Source organism: Hyperolius riggenbachi, chromosome 12 (genome assembly GCF_040937935.1).
Source record: "Hyperolius riggenbachi isolate aHypRig1 chromosome 12, aHypRig1.pri, whole genome shotgun sequence".
Taxonomy (NCBI): domain Eukaryota; kingdom Metazoa; phylum Chordata; class Amphibia; order Anura; family Hyperoliidae; genus Hyperolius; species Hyperolius riggenbachi.
Window position 1 is genome coordinate 115,971,700 of NC_090657.1, and position 21,322 is coordinate 115,993,021.

General features: G+C 44.7%; 1 protein-coding gene across 1 annotated transcript in view; it reads left to right on the forward strand.

Moving 5' to 3' along the window:
- NUP85 (nucleoporin 85) overlaps positions 1 to 21,322 on the forward strand; it is a 203,380-nt gene that overhangs the window by 45,725 nt on the left and 136,333 nt on the right. The window lies entirely within an intron of this gene.

Here is a 21,322-nt window from a genome sequence, read left to right on the forward strand (position 1 = left end):
GAATGAAATAATTCAGCTTCTAGCGATTGCTGGAGGCGGAATTATTGTGTTTTTAAGCAACTTCGGCTCTTCGAGCAGGGAATCGGCGGTGGGGAGATCCGGCCTGTCGGATCTTATCAATCGAACCGCATCAGCGGCTCGATAAGGAACATCGCCGCCGCATCTACGCTTGTAGATGCGGCTTTAAGTTTGGGACGGAGCAGAAAAGAGCTGAGTGCAGAGGAGGCTGCCTCGGAAACACCCTGTCACTCTACATGCCCTGTAATTCTATCCTCCCCGGAAGTGAATGCAAACAAAAGAAAGCAAATGTCTGAACTCTGAAGTTATATCACCTCTCCTAGCAGGGCCGGCGCTACCATTAAGGCAAAGGAGGCAGCTGCCCCAGGGCCCCACAGCTTGTAGGGGCCCCCAGTGGCTACAAGAGGAAATTTTTTTTTTTTTCAAATTGGCCTTATAGTTTTTGAGAAAATCGATTTTAAAGTTTCAAAGGAAAAAAATACACATTTAAAAACCTGCCGACTTTAATGGTTAATAGCAAATCCACCTTACATGCTAGAAACCCTAAATTTGCAGGATATGTTAAGGAGATCATTAGGAATAAGAGGAAAAAACAATTTTTCAAAAAGACATTATAGTTTTTGAGAAAATCGATTTTAAAGTTTCTAAGGAAAAAAGTATACTTTTAAATGCGGTAAATGTCACTTTTAGTAGCAAACCTAACGGTAGTGTAATTTTACATGCATCAAACGAAAGCGCAATAAATTTCCTGACGGGGTTTCCAGGGGTCTATACGCAGCCGCAGCACTTTGGCCAGGGATCGCTATACAGCCGCAATATGGCTGTATGAAGACCCCTGGCATTTTTTCCTATTTTCCCAATTTTTTTTTTTTTGATGTTTAGAGCTGCATTGGGGGAGAAGATGGCTAAACGGTTGGAGGAGATTTTAAACTAGGATCTGGGGGGAGGCGGGAGGATAAAGTCTCAATACATAGACAAGATGAGGTAAAAAGACAGTGGGAACCTATCATTATGGAGGGTGGAGAGGGGGGTGGGGACAGTGTAAAGATTAAGGAGGTTGGTAAAAATTCAAGTAGCCAATTTCATGTAAACAAAATTGGTAAATGTGGTGGTAAAAATATAAAGTGCATGGTAACCAATGCTCGGAGCCTTGCAAATAAAATAGACGAACTAGAGTTCATTCTGAATGACAAAGGCTATGACATTGTGGGAATAACCGAGACATGGATGGATGAAAGCCATGACTGGATAGCTAATTTAAAAGGATACAATGTGTTTAGGAGGGATAGAACAGGGAAAAAAGGTGGAGGGGTTTGTCTCTTTGTTAAGAATTCTCTTACAGCTGTCCTCAACGATGAGATGGAGGAAGATTGCGAAGATGTGGAGTCCGTTTGGGTAAATATTCATGGTGGAAATAAAAGTTGCCAATTGCTTATTGGGGTATGCTACAGGCCACCTCTTATTAATGAAGCTGCAGAACTGCGATTACTACAGCAGATTGAAAAAGCTGCAGGTAAAAATGAGGTCATAATTATGGGCGACTTCAACTTTCCAGACATTGACTGGAGTATTGAGGCTACCCATTCTGGTAAAAGCAGCAGATTTCTGGCAGCACTACAGGACAATTACTTGACTCAAATGGTAACTGAACCAACTAGGGGGAATGCGTTACTGGATCTGATCATTTCTAATAGACCAGATAATGTATCAAATGTGCAGGTTCAAGAACATTTGGGAAATAGTGATCACAACATGATAACGTTTGAGCTGGTGACTGATAGGCCACGGGGCAGCGGGACCACTAAAACTATGAACTTTAGAAAAGCAAAGTTCACTCAAATTAGGCAGGCACTAAGTTTGGTGAACTGGGATAATGTACTACAAGGGGAAGACACTGAAGGGAAATGGCAAGCTTTTAAACTTATACTCAATCAATACTGTAGTATGTATATCCCATATGGAATCAAAATGTCTAGGAATAAAAAAAGGCCTCTATGGATGAATAGAAAGGTTAAAGATAAAATGAAGAGGAAAAAGAATGCCTATAAGGTCTTAAAACAGGAGGGGACAGAGGCTGCACTAAGCAATTATAAGGAGTGCAATAAAAATTGTAAAAAAGAAATTACGCAGGCAAAGATTGAAGCTGAAAAACAAATCGCTAAGGATATCAAATCTAACCCAAAAAAGTTTTACAAGTACATTAACTCTAAAAAAAGAAAGGTTGACTGTATAGGACTCCTAAAGGATGAGGATGAGAACTCAATGGTGGATGACCAAGGTAAGGCAGAGTTATTAAATGCTTTCTTTGCTTCTGTCTTCACAAAAGAAACAGCACTGTTGCAAACTACAGAGGCGGAAGAGTCTCAATCTTCTAACTGTAATATTAAATACTTAACGCAGGAAGAAGTGAAGGCAAGACTAAATAAATTAAAAATAGACAAGGCACCTGGCCCGGATGGCATGCATCCTAGGGTCCTAAGGGAATTAAGTTCAGTTATAGATAAACCCCTTTATCTTATCTTTTGTGACTCTCTTGCAACTGGCAGAGTCCCAGTGGATTGGCGTACAGCCCACGTTTTCCCATTATTTAAGAAGGGCAAAAAATCTGATCCAGGAAATTATAGACCTGTAAGCTTAACATCAGTTGTATGCAAACTATTTGAGGGGTTACTAAGAGATACTATACATGACTTCATAGTAGAAAATAATCTTATTTCTCAGCATCAACATGGGTTTACTAAAGACAGGTCCTGTTTGACTAACATGCTCAGCTTTTATGAGGTAGTGAATGCTAATATGGATATTGGGAATGCTGTAGATGTGATATACTTGGACTTTGCAAAGGCCTTCGACACTGTTCCCCACAAAAGTCTGGTGCAAAAGTTGAGGATGCAAGGACTGGGGAAGAGTCTGTGTTCATGGATAGGGAACTGGCTAATGGACAGAAAACAAAGAGTTGTGGTCAATGGATCATACTCAAAATGGGAGACTGTTAGCAGTGGGGTCCCACAGGGGTCTGTTCTGGGTCCAGTGCTCTTCAATTTATTTATTAATGACCTAGTAGATGCAGTAGTGAGCAATGTTGCTATTTTTGCAGATGATACAAAATTGTGCAGAATCATTAACTCTCAGGAAGATAGTGTCATATTGCAACAGGATCTGGATAGGATGGCTATATGGGCACATACATGGCAGATGAAATTCAATGTTGACAAATGTAAGGTCATGCATTTTGGACGTACTAATGGTCTAGCACCATACAAAATAAATGGGATACAGTTGGGGACATCAAACTTGGAGAAGGACTTAGGAGTACTCATTGACAACAAGTTAAATAATCGTACTCAATGCCAAGCAGCTGCAGCTAAAGCTAACAAAATTTTGGGATGCATTAAAAGGGAAATAAAAACTCGAGATGCTAGCATAATATTGCCCCTGTTTAACTCTCTAGTAAGGCCACATCTGGAATATGGAATTCAGTTCTGGGCACCACATTACAAAAAAGATATTGCAGTTTTAGAGCAGGTGCAGAGACGAGCAACAAAATTGATGCGTGGGATGGAAGGTCTCACTTATCGAGAAAGGTTAGATAAACTGGGTTTATTTAGTCTAGAGAAAAGACGCCTTAGAGGGGATCTAATTAACATGTATAAATACATCAGAGGGCAATATAATACCTTGGCGGATGAGCTTTTTGTCCCTAGGCCTTCTCAAAGGACTAGAGGACATGATCTGCGCATGGAGGAAAAACGTTTTAGCCATTTATTTAGGAAAGGGTTCTTTACAGTAAGAGTGATTAAGATGTGGAATGCATTGCCACAGGAAGTCGTTATGGCAAACTCTATACCTGCATTTAAAGGGGGCTTAGATGCTTTCCTTGCGTTGAAAGACATCCATGGCTACAATTACTAGGTAATGCCTAATGATGTTGATCCAGGGATTTTATCTGATTGCCATCTGGAGTCGGGAAGGAATTTTTCCCTTTAGGGGCTAATTGGACCATGCCTTGTAAGGGTTTTTTCGCCTTCCTCTGGATCAACAGGGATATGTGAGGGAGCAGGCTGGTGTTGTACTTTATACTGGTTGAACTCGATGGACGTATGTCTTTTTTCAACCAAAATAACTATGTAACTATGTAAGAGTGTGGGAATTAATTTTTTTTTTTTTTTTTTTTATGTGGGGTCCCCCCTCCTGAAACTTTTAACCCCTTGTCCCCCGTGCAGGCTGGGATAGCCAGAATGTGGAGCTCCGACCGATTGGGACTTCACACCCTGACTATACCAGCTGCAAAAAAGGTCCCCTAATGCCGATTTTTGTTCCGGGGTATATGTTGGGGGGGCCCCCCAGGTTTATTTTGCCCTGGGGCCCCATTGTTGCTTAAACCGGCCCTGTCTCCTAGCTGGATTAGACCAGCAGCTCCTTATCTAAACGGCATGGTTGTTATCTGCTGTCTGCGGGGATGGTGAATGAAGGAGTCTCTTATGACTGACTGTCCCTGATTGCGGACGAACGCACATGGTCTCATCTCTCATAACTTCTGCAGGCTGCTGAGAAAGATGTGTGGGCGTGCTTGCTTGGCTGCCTCTCTTTCCATTGGCCAGAGAGCTGCCAGCATAAAATAAAGCCTGTTTCATTGGAGGGCGGGAGGCAGAGATGGAGCAGAAGTTTCCAGCTAGATGACATGCATGGTGCCGTCCCTTACGACCCGCCCAGCCAATCCCTGCTCCACCAGACTAGACAGCGTGAGGTGACAGGCAGAGGAGCTCTCCTCAGCTCCTGCAGTGTACAACGTCAGCTCTCCCTATTGTGCGAGAGCTGAATGCTGATTGCTAGCAGGCAATGGAGTGCTCCTGCCTGGGTTTTTTTTTTTTTTTTTTTTTGCAGCTGGGTGGGTGATTGACAACAGCTGGGCGGGTTCTGAAAACAGCCGGGCGGCCCGCCCACTTAATTGGCCCTGGGGAGAACACTGCTATCTATGCCTAACCCCAGCCACCCCACACAGACTCCTAACACTAATCCTCCCCTATACCTAATACTAATGGGGGCCACCATAGGCACCCATGTAACACTCAGCTAATAGCAGCTATAACAGTAAATTTGGAGTCACTTTCACTATAGAAACTGCAGCTATAAATAGCGGGTGTTGTGATGCTTGCTATTTTATATTTATAGCAGAAGTTTCTATAGTGGGCAGTCCCGTCGACTGCTATCTATTGGGCAATTTTGGCGCCCAAATTTACTGTTCTACCTGATATTAGCAGCAGTTTACATGGGTAATTATGACAGCGCCCAAATTTATCAGCGTGCACTGCGTCCAAATTTAGGTAACCCCTCACAGCAGCTCCTTCCACCTCAGAAAACAGATGTGAGATAATGGAGACCTGCTGTGAGAGAGGCACAATTAAAGGCCACACTTGTCTGCAAAAAACGGCATTTTCCCACGGTCAATTTTTTTATGTCCTTTTCACGTTGTTGCGCATGCGTCATTCACCATAGACTGCCGACGCCTACTAGCAATTTGTGGGAATTGTATGTGGATTAAGATTTTATGCGTCAGAGAATCAGTTTTTTTACTTGCGCGAATTGCAGCCCGGGAAACGAATGTTCACTTCGCCATTTAAAAGCATTATGTGCAGTTTTGCATTGCGCAAAATCAAACGTGCTTTTCAACAAATTGACTATTTATCTAATATTGGGGTTGATTTATTAAGCTGCTTTTACAGGCAGCTTATTGGGCCAATCTAAGTGCGGGGATCACGTTCTGTGAAGCATTAAACCGACGGGGCTTAGGGTGGGATCAGTGGAGCTGCCGCTATTTAGGAGTGTGCGTAAGTTACCATAGCATACTACGCTGTACTAAAGAGACCCTGAAGCAAAAATAAAATTATATAATGAATTGGTTGTGTAGTATGGATCATTACTAGAAGATTAGTAGCAAAGAAAATATTCTCATCTTTTTATTTTCAGTTAAATAGTGTTTTTAATAACATTGCATCATCCTCTATAATAAACCCCTGTGTCCCTGCATCATGCTGTCCCTGTGTAGCTGGGTAGCTTTTTGCTACTGCGCATGTGCGCAGCATGGACCCAGCCTCACAGACAGGACGGGGCCAGAGAGCCGGGCGGCGGGTTTGCGTGCGGCAGGTGCATGCGCAGTAACGGTCGGCGGCGAGAAAACACAGACCTAGACCTCATTTTTAAACGGGCTTGGGTCTGCTAGTTCTCTAATATTTGCAGTTTACACACTACTCAGCATTCTAAATGTTTTTACAGAGCATAATTGTGAACTATTGACCTGTCCTCTGGAGAGAAAAAGAAATTAGAATGACTGACAGTTGAGATAACCAGCTTCAAAAGACAGAGCTCTCTGTGACTTTGAAAGTTGTGGAGCTCAATGGCTTTTTTGCATAGATAACTGGAGTTCAACTCTTCCTGTACTGGAAACAATATCAGACTTACCGTATGTCTCTGCCCCTAATGTTTTATTTCTTAGCTGTACTACACATACAAATCATTATCATTTTTTTTTTTTTTTTTTTTTTTTTTTTTTTTTTTTTTTGCTTCAAAAGCCTACTTGTTTTTATGGATGACTGTTATTACTGGCTGTAACAGTCATCATTCAAATATAAGCTAAGTACCGACATGAAGATAGATCGGGGATCAGTGGCAAACATGGATTGTTAACTGATCCATCTTTACTACCATGGTAACAAAGGTGCAAATGATCGTTTAATCACAGTGGGCTACATGGATCTGAGTGATCAGTTGTTCAGTAATCCGTCATGATGTTCGCAAGCGCTGCATGTCTCTAAATATTAACTAATTTTTGTTAAACGATAATACGCGTCATCGCAAAAACAATCACTTTTTTTGTGAAAACGTCTGTTGTGAAAAAGTCACCGTAGACATTGCATCGTGCATTGCATCGTCAGGCACACTGATGATCCCTTGCACCAATCATTGCCTTAGGGCAGGGGTACCCAACTTTTCCGGCCCTGGGACCGCTTTTCGACCAAATTTTTCTCGGGGGGGATGGGGGCCATAGTGGACAGTGCTGTGCGCAGCGGGTTACGGGGGGGAGCGGCTGGGGTGCAGCGGCATGGCTAGCATAGTTGCCTCAGTATAGGGAGTTTAGTTGCCCTCGTATGGCTAGTATAGTTAGCCCAGTATAGCTAGTATAGTGCCCAGTATAGCTAGTATAGTGCCCAGTATAGCTAGTAGTGTGCCCAGTTTAGCTAGTATAGTGTGCAGTTTAGCTAGTATAGTGCCCAGTATAGCTAGTATACTGCCCAGTATGGGTAGGTAGTGCCCCAGTATAGCTAGTATAGTGCCCAGTATGGGTAGGTAGTGCCCCAGTATAGCTACCCCGCCCCCCCGCGGCTGCCGCTGCTGTTACCTTAGCTGGCAGCCGCTTCTTCTCTTATATTCCCCTCTGATGCATGTGTGTTATTGTGCTTCACAGCAGCGCGTCTCCCGGCTGCTGTGATGAGGCAGGAGGCAGGACAGCAGCTTCCTATAGCGGCAATGTGTATCGCTGTTACCAGGGGAACCGCTGTCCTGCTTCTGCCTCATCACAGCAGCCGGGAGACACGCTGCTGTGAAGCACAATAACACACACGCATGAGAGGGGAATATAAGAAGCGGCCGCCAGGTAAGGTAACGGGGGGGGGGCGGAGGGTTGGGGGGAATGTGACCCGCGGCACAGCTGCAAACTCCCCACAGACCGGCAGTGGTCCGTGGACCAGGGGTTGGGGACCCCTGCCTTAGGCGACATGAACACTTTTTTATTATTCTTTTTCCCTCCTCATCCTCCAGGACGGCTCAATTACGAGAGATAGCCAGCTCCTCCCCCAAAGGAAACACACCCAGTACAAGTTTTGCATAAAACACCACCTGCACCCATCAGTATTGCTGTGTTTTCCACCCAGGAAACACCTGGTGCAGGTTTGCAGTACCTTGTGTGTCTGGGCTGGTTTTAGGCTCAGTGTGTCCTCTCCCCTCCACTTCTGGATGCCTGCGTGCTGGAGCGGGCAGGGGATTGAGGGAGCTATGCGGCCTTTTCTCCGGTGGGGGAAGGCAGCAGGTCGGGAGTGTGTGAGAGCAGCTGTGGCTGATCCAGGAGGTTGTGGTGGCAGAGGATTGAGATGCATTCTGTGCAAGGGCCGAATGAACCGGAAGTGCGGGTATTTACTTCCGGTTCAGATGTCATGCGGCCGGATTTAAACATGACGGTGGCGGCGTCCTTACACCATTAGAGTCTTGCCACTTGGACAGTAAGGAGGACATGGAGCAGGCTGGTGGTTCCTCTGCAAATGGCCGTAAAACTACAGACACAGCGGAGCAGGTATGTGCTGGTGGTCTGCAAGTGATTGATGGAGGCATTGCTGTGGAAAGTGAGCTGTTTTTGTAACTTCATTCACTTTCTAACATAGAGCCTCAGCTATAGTTTGTAGTGCATTACTACTTGGTGATAACTAATAGCACTCCTTTTGTTTGTGTTCTCTTGTAGACTCCGACTGTTAAACACAGACAAGTCTAAGAGATGTGCAAAATGTGAAGCCAAACTTTCAGCCTCATATACTAAATCTGTATGTCAGAAGTGTTGTGAAAAAGCTAAGCCTGACCCTTCTGAGGTTATGTTAAACTTTATGGAGACCATGAGGAAGGAATTTACTTCCACTTTTCAGGCTTTTCGTACTGTAATGACCGCGTCTGCATTTCCTATAGTTCCTGCTCAGGGCCCAGCCTCTGACCCTGTACCCTCGCAGATTGCTCAGCCTAGTGCTGCTCAGGATTTACAACAAGCAGGTCCCTCTTCAGTTGGGCAGATTGATGTTCAGGGATATGCTGTTACATCTTCTGCGGATGATTCTGTGGGGGAAGCTGAGGAAAGGCAGGATTCAGATTCAGTTTCCAAGCCTAAATGTGCTAAATAGTGCTGAGGAAACGTCAGAGCTTTTGAGAGCAGTCTATGAGGCTGAAGAAATCTTAGAACAGACTCTGGTTTCTTTGGCCAGGGATGGTATTTATCAGGGGTTACAGGGAGTAGAAGGTAGATCCTTTCCTGTACATCCTGCAATCCTAAAGATTTGTTACTGATCAATGGAATGATCCTGAGAAAAGATTTATATATTCCAAAATCATTTAAATGCAGGTTCCCGTTCAAAGAAGAGGATATTTCTCTGTGGGCAAAATGTCCTAAGCTGGATGCAGCCCTATCTCAATATTCCCAAGATACCGATTTGTCCTTTGAGGACACAGGATCTCTTAAAGATCCTATGGACAAAAAGGCTGACACTATGTTAAGAAGGGCCTGGGAAGCTGTCTCCTTCGTCTTTAGACCAGCAATTGCCTCTATTTGCATTACCAGGAGTCTAAATAATTGGTTGTCTGGGTTAAGGGATCACTTTATCGCAGGAACCCCTCATGTTGAGATTTTGCAATTTTTTTTTCCTGTTGTTTCTCGTTCAGTGGCTTTCTTAGCGGATGCGGCCACAGAAATGCTTAGAGCTACAGCCAGAATTTCTGCCTTGATAAATACTACCCGACGTGCGGTATGGCTTAAAGAGACACTGAAGCGAAAAAAATATGATATAGTGAATTGGTTGTGTACTATGAATAATTACTAGAAGATTAGCAGCAAAGAAAATATCCTCATATTTTTATTTTCAGGTATACAGTGTTTTTCTAACATTGCATCATTCTTTAATATGTGCAGATTACACAACCCTCAGCATTCAAAATAATTCTTTCAGAGCAGTCTGTGAACTAATGACCTCTCCTCTGGTAGAGAAAAAGTAATTAGTTCACTTACAGTTTAGATAATAAGTCAGATAACAGCCCTCTCCACGACTTTGAAAGTCGTAGAGATTAATGGCTTTTTTGCATAGAGATAACTAGAGTTTCTTAACTCTTCCTGTACTGAAACAATTAGACTGATATATCTGATCTTAATGTCTTATTTCTTAGCTGTACTACACATACAAATCATAATATCATCATTTTTTTTTCGCTTCAGTGTCTCTTTAATACTTGGGAAGGGGATGTTGGCTCAAAACAGAAACTTTGCGCCATGAAATTTGAGGGTGACCTTCTGTTTGGCAAAGATCTAGAAAGTATTCTAGAAAGATCTTCTGGTAGGGGGAAAAAGTTTCCTGACGAGAAAGAAAAACCCCACTCAGAAGACTTTTCGAGGTAGAAAACCCTTTTTTCAAAAGGACCAGAAAGCACAACCCCAAAATAGAAAGTGGGTCTACCCTTCAGCCAAGGGAAAACCCCCCTTTATTTTCAATAAAGGGGCCCCTTCAGGGGCACAAAAAAGACGGGACACAGGTGGGGGGAAGACTCCATCAGTTTGCAGAACAATGGAGTCAAATTGCGCAGAATCAATTTATTCTGGATCTGGTATCCAACGGATACAAGATCAAGTTTGCTTTCCCCCCTCCAAAAAATGTTTTTCTGACAGGTTGCCCATCAGAACCAGAGAAGGCTCTTGCTCTGAAAGAATCTATCCTCACTCTTCTGGAGCAAAAGGTAATCTGCAATTTTCCAAAAGCAGAATGGCATCAGGATTCCTATTCGAGGGTGTTTAACCACTTAAGCCTAACTGGACGAAAACCTTCGTCCAGTTAGGCTGCGCGCACTCCCGCGGGCCCCCCGTGCGCGCCCCCGCTGCTGGCCGCTAGCCCACCGATCAGTGAAAGGGATTGTAAATCCCTTTCGCTGATCGGACCCCCCCCCCCCCCCGGAGAAAAGCCGACAGCGACCAAATAGCAAATTACACCAAAAACACACAGTATTAAATAAACACATTTAAATACATTAAAAAAAAACCTGTTTACCTCCCACACCAAAAAATACCCACATACAAGTTTAAATTAAAAAAAATAAATAAAAAATTACAATAATACAAAACACAAAAACATAAATAGTTACCTAAGGGTCTGAACTTTTTAAATATGCATGTCAAAGGAGTATATCAATATGATTTAATAAATTATGGGCTTCTAAATAGTGATGGACGCAAATTGAAAAAATGCACCTTTATTTCCAAATAAAATATTGTCACCATACATTGTGATAGGGACATAATTTTAATGGTGTAATACCCGGGGCATATAGGGCAAATACAATACGTGAGTTTTAATTATGGAGGCATGTATTATTTTAAAACTATAATGGCTGAAAACTGAGAAATAATGAATTTTTTCTGTTTTTTTCTTATTCTTCCTGTTAACATGCATTTACAGTAATGTGGCTCTTAGCAAAATGTACCACCCACAGAAAGCCTAATTGGTGGCGGAAAAAACAAGATATAGATCAATTCATTGTGATGAGTAGTGATAGTTATTGGCAAATGAATGGGAGGTGAAAGTTGCTCGGATGTAAAAAAAAAATTTCAACCCTGTGGGCTTAAGTGGTTAAGAAACCCTCAGTTTTCGCATGATTTTGAATCTAAAGTTCTTGAACCCGTTCATTCAGGTTCACAAGTTCAGGATGGAGAATATCTCCTCTGTTCAAACTCTGAGTCAGAGGGATTCCTTCATGGTGACCCTGAATCTCAGGGATGCATACTTACATGTGCAAAACCATCCTTCCCACCAACAGTTTCTGAGATTTGCAGTGGTCCTGGGGGACTCGATTTGTCATTTTCAATACCAAGCTCTCCCTTTCGGTATTTCTACTGTTCCTCGAATCTTCACAAAGATCATGGCAGAAGTTACGGCGCATTTACATCTACTTCAGATACGTATAGTCCCTTACCTGGACGATCTGCTAATTTTTGCGGATTCAAGAGAAAAATTGACGGACTTGAAACTGACCATTTAGGTTTTTGCGAAGCTGGGTTGGTTGCTAAATGTAGAAAAGTCAATGTTGATCCCGTCCCAAAAGGTGAAGTACCTGGGATTCTGTATAGACACATCGAGAGAGGTGACTTTTCTGCCGGAAAATTAGCAACTCTGTATGAGAGGGGAGGATTCATTATTTCAGAGAAAGAGAGGAGGTAACTCTCAGAGAGGCTATGTCCTTGTTGGGGTTAATGACCTCCTCCATTCCGGGGCTGGTATGGGCTCAGGCACACACCAGAATATTACAGGAGTGGACTCTCCAGGCTTTGAACCATGGCAGAACCGCTCTATATCACAGCGTACCGCTACCCCTGACGTGGAATCCAATCTCAATCAGGGCAAGTTATGGCACCCCGCTGCAGTGGTAAGAATTTTCACAGACACCAGTCGGGAGGGCTGGGGGGCTCATTTCGAAAAATTTCACACTCTGGGCCTATGGAATCAGGGGGTGAGTATGAAGTCCTCAAATTTCAGAGAACTCTTAGCAGTAAAGCTAGTTATTCTAGACTTCATTCCTCAGCTCAGGCAGAGGCATGTGATAGTCCTCTTGGACAACATAGTCACAGTCTCGTACATTCGGAAACGGGGAGGTACGAGAGTCAAAGATCTGAGAATTCTAGCGCTAGAGATTCTGCAGTTGGCAGAGGAAAATTTTCTGTCAATAACCTCCGTTCATATAAAGGGCTCGCAAATTCTTTTGGCAGATCGTCTGAGTCGGCCCCGTCTGATAGAGGCAGAGTGGTCCCTAAATGGGGAAATCTTTCAAGAAATCTCAAACATGTGGAGTCCTCCGGAAGTAGACCTTTTTGCGTCTCCTCTCAATTAAAAAACAAAGGTCTTCTTCTCTCTAGATCCAGCCTCCCCTCCGGAGAGATTGGATGCTCTAGCAGTTCCATGGCCAAAAGGGTCTATTGTATGCCTTTCCCCCGTTTCCACTGATATCCCAGGCACTTTTTAAAGTGAAGTAGGAGGCAGCTCAGGTAATCTTCATTGCTCCCTACTGGCCACGCAGAATCTGGTTTCCGGATCTTTGCGATCTGGCAACCAGGGGTCCATGGTTCTTACCTCCCAGGGTGGACCTTCTAATACAGCAGGACAGTGTCCACCCAGATCCAGGGAAGTTTTCCCTGGCAGCCTGGTTCTTGAATGGGAAACCACAAGAAAGATTACTACAAGAAAGATTTATTGTAAATTTTGGATGGCTTTTTGTTCCTGGAAAGTTAAAAAAATGAATCATTAACAATGATATACCTTCTATTCTTGAGTTCCTCCAGGATGGAGTCGATTTAGGGTTAGCTCCTAGCACTCTAAAGGTGCAGGTGACGTCTCTTTCTTTCTTTATTGATGAATTTGAAATTGGCCAAAGAACAGGCGGTAATTGATTTTTTTTTTTTGAAGGCAGTGTCTAGAGCTAGACCTTTGCCTAAAAAGATTGTCCCACCATGGGATCTAAATTTAGTTTTCAAATCGTTAATTGCTACGCCTTATGAGCCACCGAATAAGGCTACGCTCAAAATTCTGACGTTGAAAACAGTATTTTTGGTTTCAGTGACTTCGGCCCGTAGAGTAGGGGACATTCAGGCCCTCTCAATTAAGGATCCATTTATGCAAATTTTTCCAGATATAATTGTTTTTAGAACAGACCCTGCATATCTTCCAAAGGCCAGTTCTTCCTTCCATAGGTCCCAAGAGATTATACTTCCATCTTTCTATGACCCACCTTTCAATGATAGGGAAGCTGAATGGTATAGACTAATGTCAGGCGATCAGTCCTAGCCTACTTAGAAGCAACTGCATCTTTTAGAAGATCAAACCATTTGTTTGTGTCCTTCTTTGGTACAAAAAGGGCTTGAAGGTGTCTAAGGATCAAGATGGCTAAGAGAGGTCATTGTTTCTGCATATAGCAGTCAGGGCCAGTCGCCTCCACAGGGGGTATAAAGGCTCATTCTGTAAGATCTCTGTCAACCTCGTGGGCTGAAAGATCAGGCGCATCTCTGGAACAGATCTGCAAAGCAGCCATTTGGAAAGATCACCATACGTTCATAAAGCACTACAGGGTGGATCTCCTATCCAGCAAGGATATGTCCTTTGGCAGGAAGGTTTTACAGAATATCATCCCTCCCTAAGGTAATTAGCTTCTAGTTTTTCTCTCATGTAATTGAGCCATCCTGGAGGATGAGGAGAGAACTACGGGTAGAACTAGCCGGTAGCGGTATTTCTACGAATACTCCAGGACAGCTACCTTAGTTCCCTATTACCTAAACAGAGGAAGGGTTTATTTTTAACCTCTGTTCCTGTAGTTACTCTGCTAATACTGATGGGTGCAGGAGGTGTTTTATGCAAAACTTGTACTGGGTGTGTTTCCTTTGGGGGAGGAGCTGGCTATCTCTCATGTAATTGAGCCGTCCTGGAGTATTTGTAGACATACCGGTAAGTTCTACCCATAGTTTTACTTTTTAACATTTAAATATATTTTTCTTTTCCGCACTTGCATTACAGGAAGTAAATTCCTTTCTATAACCGCACTTTTCAATGATCGCTGTTATGCATTGTAAAGGCGTTCATTGTGGCTTAAGGGCCCATTCACACTTAAGCGGTTTGCTGGCGATTTCGGCAAAACACTTAAAGGAATACTGTAGGGGGTCGGGGGAAAATGAGTTGAACTTACCCGGGGCTTCTGATGGTCCCCCGCAGGCGTCCAGTGCCTGCGTAGCCACTCACCGATGCTCCGGCCCCGCCTCCGGTTCACTTCTGGAATTTCCGACTTTAAAGTCAGAAAACCACTGCGTCTGTGTTGCCAAGTCCTCGCTCCCGCTGACATTACCAGGAGCGTACTGCGCAGGCCCAGACCATACTGGGCTTGTGCTATACACTTCTGGTGACGTCAGTGGGAGCGAGGACACGGCAACGCAGACGCAGTGGTTTTCTGACTTTAAAGTCGGAAATTCTAGAAGTGAACCGGAGGCAGGGCCGGAGCATTGGTGAGTGGCTCCGTGGGCACAGGATGTCTGCGGGGGACCATTAGAAGCCCCGGGTAAGTTCAACTCATTTTCCCCCGACCCCCCCCCCCCCCCCCCTTACAGTATTCCTTTAAACACTAGCACTTTTGAAAGCGCTACTGTAATTAAACCCTATGGGCCCGTTCTTACTTGGGCGATTTGCGCTAATCGCCCAAAATCGTGAAACGCAAACGCGTCGCCTGCACCATTTTCAAGCAGTTTCCCGGTGATCGCGTTTCAGTGCTATAGAAGCGCTAAACGCGATCGTGGAAAAATCGCTGCAGTGATCTATTTCCCCCCCGCTAAAAAAAATCAGTCACGCAAAGACTTTCAAGTGTGAATGGGCCCTTAGGGTGTGTAATAACAGCTTGTGCTGCCCATTCGCTGCTCTGTGCACTCATTTAAAACATCATCCTTATCTGAGCTCCGTAATCTCGTCTCGACAGTGTGCTGTGCAAGCCTCATATAATGCTGCTGCACAGTATTTCTAAAGTCTTTGCACCCCCACCACCCCCACAAGCATTGTGTAATACACCCACTGCCATCCCTGCCTGTCTTTGCCCTCGCCATTTGTTGTACAGCACTTATTTTTATTTCATCACAACCCCTGCCCACTATAGAGGAGCTTGAGATTTGAGGACAAAGGAAATGTTTGCAACATTTACTAATGTAAAGCCCTGTATTTGGCCAGGTACTTGTCGATTTTTCTCATTTGAGACCTTGCAGATTCGATTCTTCTGCTGGGATGTCAGGTTGATTTTTTTTTTTTTTTCCCCCGATCGATTTTGATCTAATTTGATCAAAAGTATCAATCAGACAGGATGGAAAATTTAAAACAATCGCGGGTAGGGCAAGAGCATTGGCAGATCAATGGCCATCGGTCATATCGCATTGGATAGTGCAACTCTGCCAGCAAGCAATCAGGCTGATCAGCATCATATGAGGCGCTTACAAAGCAGGACAAATACACAGAGCAAAATTTTAAAGGGACCTGGGCTCTAAACTCGCAGATGGCCAGTGTCTATCACAACATCTCAAAATAAATCAGATTGTTGGTGCCACGTATCCAACAGGCAACTGGGGCTTAAAGGGACACTGAGGTGTGCCCGAATTTAAAAGACTGCACTTTACTGAGGCTTCCTCCAACCCGCAAGGTCCCCCGGCGTCGTCCTGGCTCTTCTCTGTGCACCTCTGCCGACACCACCCCCTGTCACCGGCGACACCCGGGCCGGGTGTTGGGCCGACTCTTCCTGGTTCGCTACACCACTTGTCATCATGGCGGCCAGCGTGACAGGTCTGCGCATGAGCGGAAAACCGCGCAGACCTGTCACGCCGGCTGCCGTGATGACGAGGTCAGAAGTTACTTGTAGTTGGCCACCAAGTATGGCCAGATGCATGCATCTCAGTAGGAATTTTACTCTTCTTTTTTTTTTTTTTTTTTTTTAGTGGATTAAGGTCTGGAGACTGGCTAGGCCACTCCAGGACCTTCTTCTTTATCCACTCTTGTCTTGGCCATGTATTTTGGGTCATTGTTATGCTGTAATACTCATCCATGACCCATGTGTCCCAGCAGCGAGGATGAGGAGGCGATGGGAAGCCTCTGGACTATCGAGAGGCTTCCCTCTACCTAGGTAAGTATCTAACTTTTTTTTTTGTGTGTGTGGTTGGGTCAGGCTCTCTTTAACACATTGCACAGTCTTTCTGGTGCAGCATAGATATTGATGAATGGCACCATGTCTGTTGGCAGGAGAAATGTAATGGACAATGCATGGTGTGTTGCAGCAGAGGAAGTGAGCAAGGTATTTATTCGCCAAGTACAACGGGTTCTCCTGCAATTGGTTTTGGCACATGCAATGTAGTCGATGGAACAGTATATAAAGCATGGTACAGTAGGATACACCTGGAGTAGCCTTAGACATATACATTTAAAACAATGTGTCCATCTTTCACTGTGTGCTGTAGTACAGGTCTCTCAATCCCTCAGCAAATTAAGGTACCCATAACTTGTTCTATCTGATAGCAGATTGAACATTAGATAGATCCCTCTTTGATCGAATCTGATCAGAGGGCTCTATTGCATGCCCACACACTGCACAATAATTTGCAATAGATTTCATACTGAAGTATATTGCAAACTATCCTGCTACCTCCCAGGTCTCTCTGTGTGTGTGTGTGTGTGTGTGTGTGTGTGTGTGTGTGTGTGTGTGTGTGTGTGTGTGTGTGTGTGTGTGTGTGTGTGTGTGTGTGTGTGTGTGTGTGTGTGTGTGTGTGTGTGTGTGTGTGTGTGTGTGTGTGTGTGTGTGTGTGTGTGTGTGTGTGTGTGTGTGGTCTCCCTCCCCCTCGGGCCAGGAGTCGTGGAGGCTTGGAAATCAATCGGGCGACCATGTTGGCACCTATACTCTTCTGATTCAATAAAATTATGGCCTCGGAAGGTCAATTGGCCTGCAATATCGAATAGTGTGTAGGCACCCTTAGGAGTGGGGTAAGTTCAGGTGATCTCCACACACACACCGCGGAGGTACCAAGCTCCATTCTGACTATCTGTGTGATCTGAGTAGGATATTGGACAACTGTCTGGTCAATGGACTTAGACTGGGAGAAGCAGAACCCAGCCAGCCAGATATTTTAATTATTTTTTATTGCGAATAGAACAGGCATGCAGTGCATAAAATGTTGTCTTGGTAGTAAATATAGCAGGTGAAGGAGGATCCGCGAACACAGTCTGCAGTGTCAAAACATTTTGAGAACTGTCAAAATGGGAATATGGCCTCTTAAATTTCAAGATGTGGAAAGAGTGGTTTGTCCATCTAGGGGCGGGGATCTCCAGAAACTTCTCCTTAAAAGAGAAGCCTTCTGGATTCATCGTATGGGTACTCGTTCCCCTGAGGGTCTAAACGCCCGTTGGGACATAAGTCTCATATATGATTCCTAAAAGCATTATTTATTATTTTTCTTTATGCCAGGTAGTTTATAATTTCCCTCTTCTCCCCCTTTTTCATCTGTACAGTTTTGTACATAATTTTAACTTGTAGGTGATTTTATAAAACTTTTCTACATCTTTTGTACTTATGTGATGATGCAATAATGCTAGTTAATGATGTGCAATATAGTATGTATCTGTTTCTTTAAGAACGAGGTGTTCTTTCCTGGTTGGATAGAGGTGCAGTTTTTCCCTCCCTCTCCCCCTCCCGGCTATAAAGTTCCTACCTCTTTCCAGGTGTAACACAACTCTGATTAAGGGCGAACTTTGAGCCCGATACGCGTCCGTTATTCCTGTGGCTTTTTCGTGTCATTTGAATGTGGTTTTTTTCAATAAAGAATACCAGCTTTTACCATCCTGCTGTGTTTGTTGTCCTCCTTCACCTGCTGTTATCCATGGTCTGGCTGACCTGATCCTGCACCAGTGAGTGGACTTATTGGGGGTTTCGGAGCGTTTGGCCTTCTACATATTGGTAGTAAATATACTATTATCAGAATTAGAATCAAATCAGCCTTGTGATGCCATATTCGCCTCCTGGCCGACCAGACCTTCACCGAAATCTGATCAGAGGCATCTATTGCCTACCCACACACTGCACATTGATTTGCAATAGATTTCAACATGAAATCTATTGCAAGTAATCCTACTGCCTTCCGGGTCCCCAATTGTAAAGTGTGTGGGGAGAGGGGTTTCCACAATGATCTTCTCGGCTGATTTGATCACTCTCTGTAGTGTGGCTCTGTCGCTGGCGGAGGTGTCAGCGTACCAGACCAGGATGAAAGAATGGGACAGTTTTAATAGTGGCAGAGTAGAAGCTTGTCAGAAGCTCTTGGGCCATACCAAACTTCTTCAGCTGCATTAGAGAACTGGAAGACTGAACTACGGCTTTAATATCTCTCTAACAGAGGGAAGAGAGGGTTAGGTAATCTGCTTGGTGCTGGGTAATGAAGTCTCTTGGTAACTTCTGTTTTCTGAATGGGCACCTGACTCATGTGACAGACTTTTCCAAGGGGCATTTCTCTAGAATGGCTACAACAAATCTGACAGTTGATTGATGAATTACATAATTTACCTTTTACTACCAATACAAATCTGGGAGGGTAAATTGAGGCTTCAAAGTGAAACCGAGGTTAAAATAAACTTGTGCGACAAAGAATTGTATCTATTCTTCTACTCCTAAGTGTCACTTGCATGCATGAAGTTTAACTCTTTCAGGCAGGAAAACAAAAAAAAATAAAATAAAGCCTAGTTAGTAATGTTTGGCACTGTACATACTAGTTTATCTTATGTCACACCTCACCTCGGTTAATGAAACTCCTATGGTTTCTGAATCAGATGGTCATAATTGGGTTTATCAGAAAGATAATTGTAACTTACGAAGCATGTCATCCAATATGGTGCTGCATTGGTAGCCACGGCCACAGGACTGCAACCTCTCTTACTATTGTTTTTTAAACCATTCTACCTCTTAATACCCCCTAATCTATCAGGGAGGATGTGAGGACACAGGCGAGCTGGCCACCGGGCTCAGACAACAGCTGCTGGGCTGTGGGGATACCAGCTGATCGGGTGGTCTGCTGACCAGGCCCACGTGCCCTGTCCTTACCTCTACTGCCGGGGAGAACTAGGATGTGTGGCCCATCCTGCTGTTACTGGTTTCCTGCTGTTACTGAATCCCTGCTGCTGCACATAGCAGGCAGCTACAAGCCTGGCATATTGTATAACCCCAGCAAAGTTCCACTCCAGAACTGCCGGGACTGTTCCTTGTCGCCCTGGGAGCTAGGACTTTGTGCACACTGGGAGACCGGTCTTCGCTTCACTTCTTTGCCCGGACACCAGGGATGTCTCGGTGTGCCGGCATGATGTCTCCAGCTGGGGAGCCCAGATGCAGGCCTGTCTGCCGCCGATACCACATACTGCCTGCACCCCCTCACCAAGAGGGTCACCACGCCAGTTGCTGGCCAGCTCAACGGCAGCCAGCCAGGACATAAGCCGACTCAGCCTGCTGCCCTCCACAGCCTGGCTTACCCGCTATCTGCTCAAAGCCACTGATTGGACGCACAGGCTGCCCACTGGCACCAGCTGCACTCTGCGGCTCTCATTCCTTCATCCTCGTGGAGCAGGTACAGGGGACCTGGGCCTCGAAGGTGATGCTGCTCTCTGGTCTACAATGTGACCTGCAGCTGAACGCTACCCATGTGAACTTCGGCCTCCACGTGCCCCGGATCCACCCTTCAGTTGTTGATCCATCGGGTACACTGAGCCATCAGGATTTTGCCACATCTGTCTGTACACCATAGGCGAATACAGGGAAAGACTAAGGGCCTCCAGATCCCATTACAAAGGACTAGGCCGCAAGTGGGGGGCTGAATTTTTCTTTTTAACTTTTTGGTGCAGCCACAGCGGATCTCCTTCCAAGCCACCAGACAGCAGACCATCGCTTGCAACACAGGACTCTGTGCCGCTTGCCCACTCTCTTAGCTCTACGTCTCCTTTTCTCTCTTCAGTCTCTCCTTTTTCTCTCTTTTCCCTATCTCTCTCTGCACTATCCCTTTCCAAGGACATAACACGGGCACCTGAATCGCTGCAGAGCAGTCAAGCGCTGCAAATAAGTGTGGCAGCTCCGCTCACATAGCACTTGGACAACCCTGCTCGTCCTTCTCTGCTATGCTACATGTTTGGTCTAGGTATCTTAACTGTATGTTATGCCTACTGTATACTATATGTATATTTTACTATATGTCCATCGTACTGTACCACCACTGACCCTGAATGTGCCAAAAATTCAGGTACAACCCCAAAAAGTTTGTACTTGGCAAAATAAATGTTTCTGTTGTTGCGTAAGCTGGTCATTCGCATGAAAGTGTCCTGCCTCAGCTACGGAAAGAGATGCCGTCTTCGAGTGGCCCCTGGAGCTGTACCGCTGCAGTCTGTCACACTGTTTTGCTTGTTTACAACTGCTAGTCAGAGCAGCCAAGCTGGTCAGCTGTGAGCTGATGCTCCGCACAGCCTGCACCCGTCACTGCCGCCCTTGCTAAAACAAGCGGAGGTGGTAAGTCATGATGTATTGGGCGAAGTAACATCAATAGAATCCTGCTGTGACTGGTTTTTTGATTACAATAGCTGTCACTTGCTCAATAACGGAATAATTGTTTAGTCCAATCCGTGGCTTGCATTGTGCTGGATAGCACGTTATGTGCTGAATTTGAGAGCGGAGACTGTGGAAGTTGAAGCAAGAAGTTGGATTATATACCAGCAGACAGCCCAGTTTGTGTGTGAGCATAGATTGCATGACTAATGTATGATGGTCATAGGGGAAGAAAGCCCTCTGATCTGGGGGAAAGGGGGGGTGGCATTGTAGGGGTTTTTATATGTTTTTAACCACATAAGTACCAGTGGTCTCTGCCCCCCTAAAGACCAGAGACCGCTGGTACAGAAACGTCGGAATCCCGACGACTCGCTGCACATACCCGCCG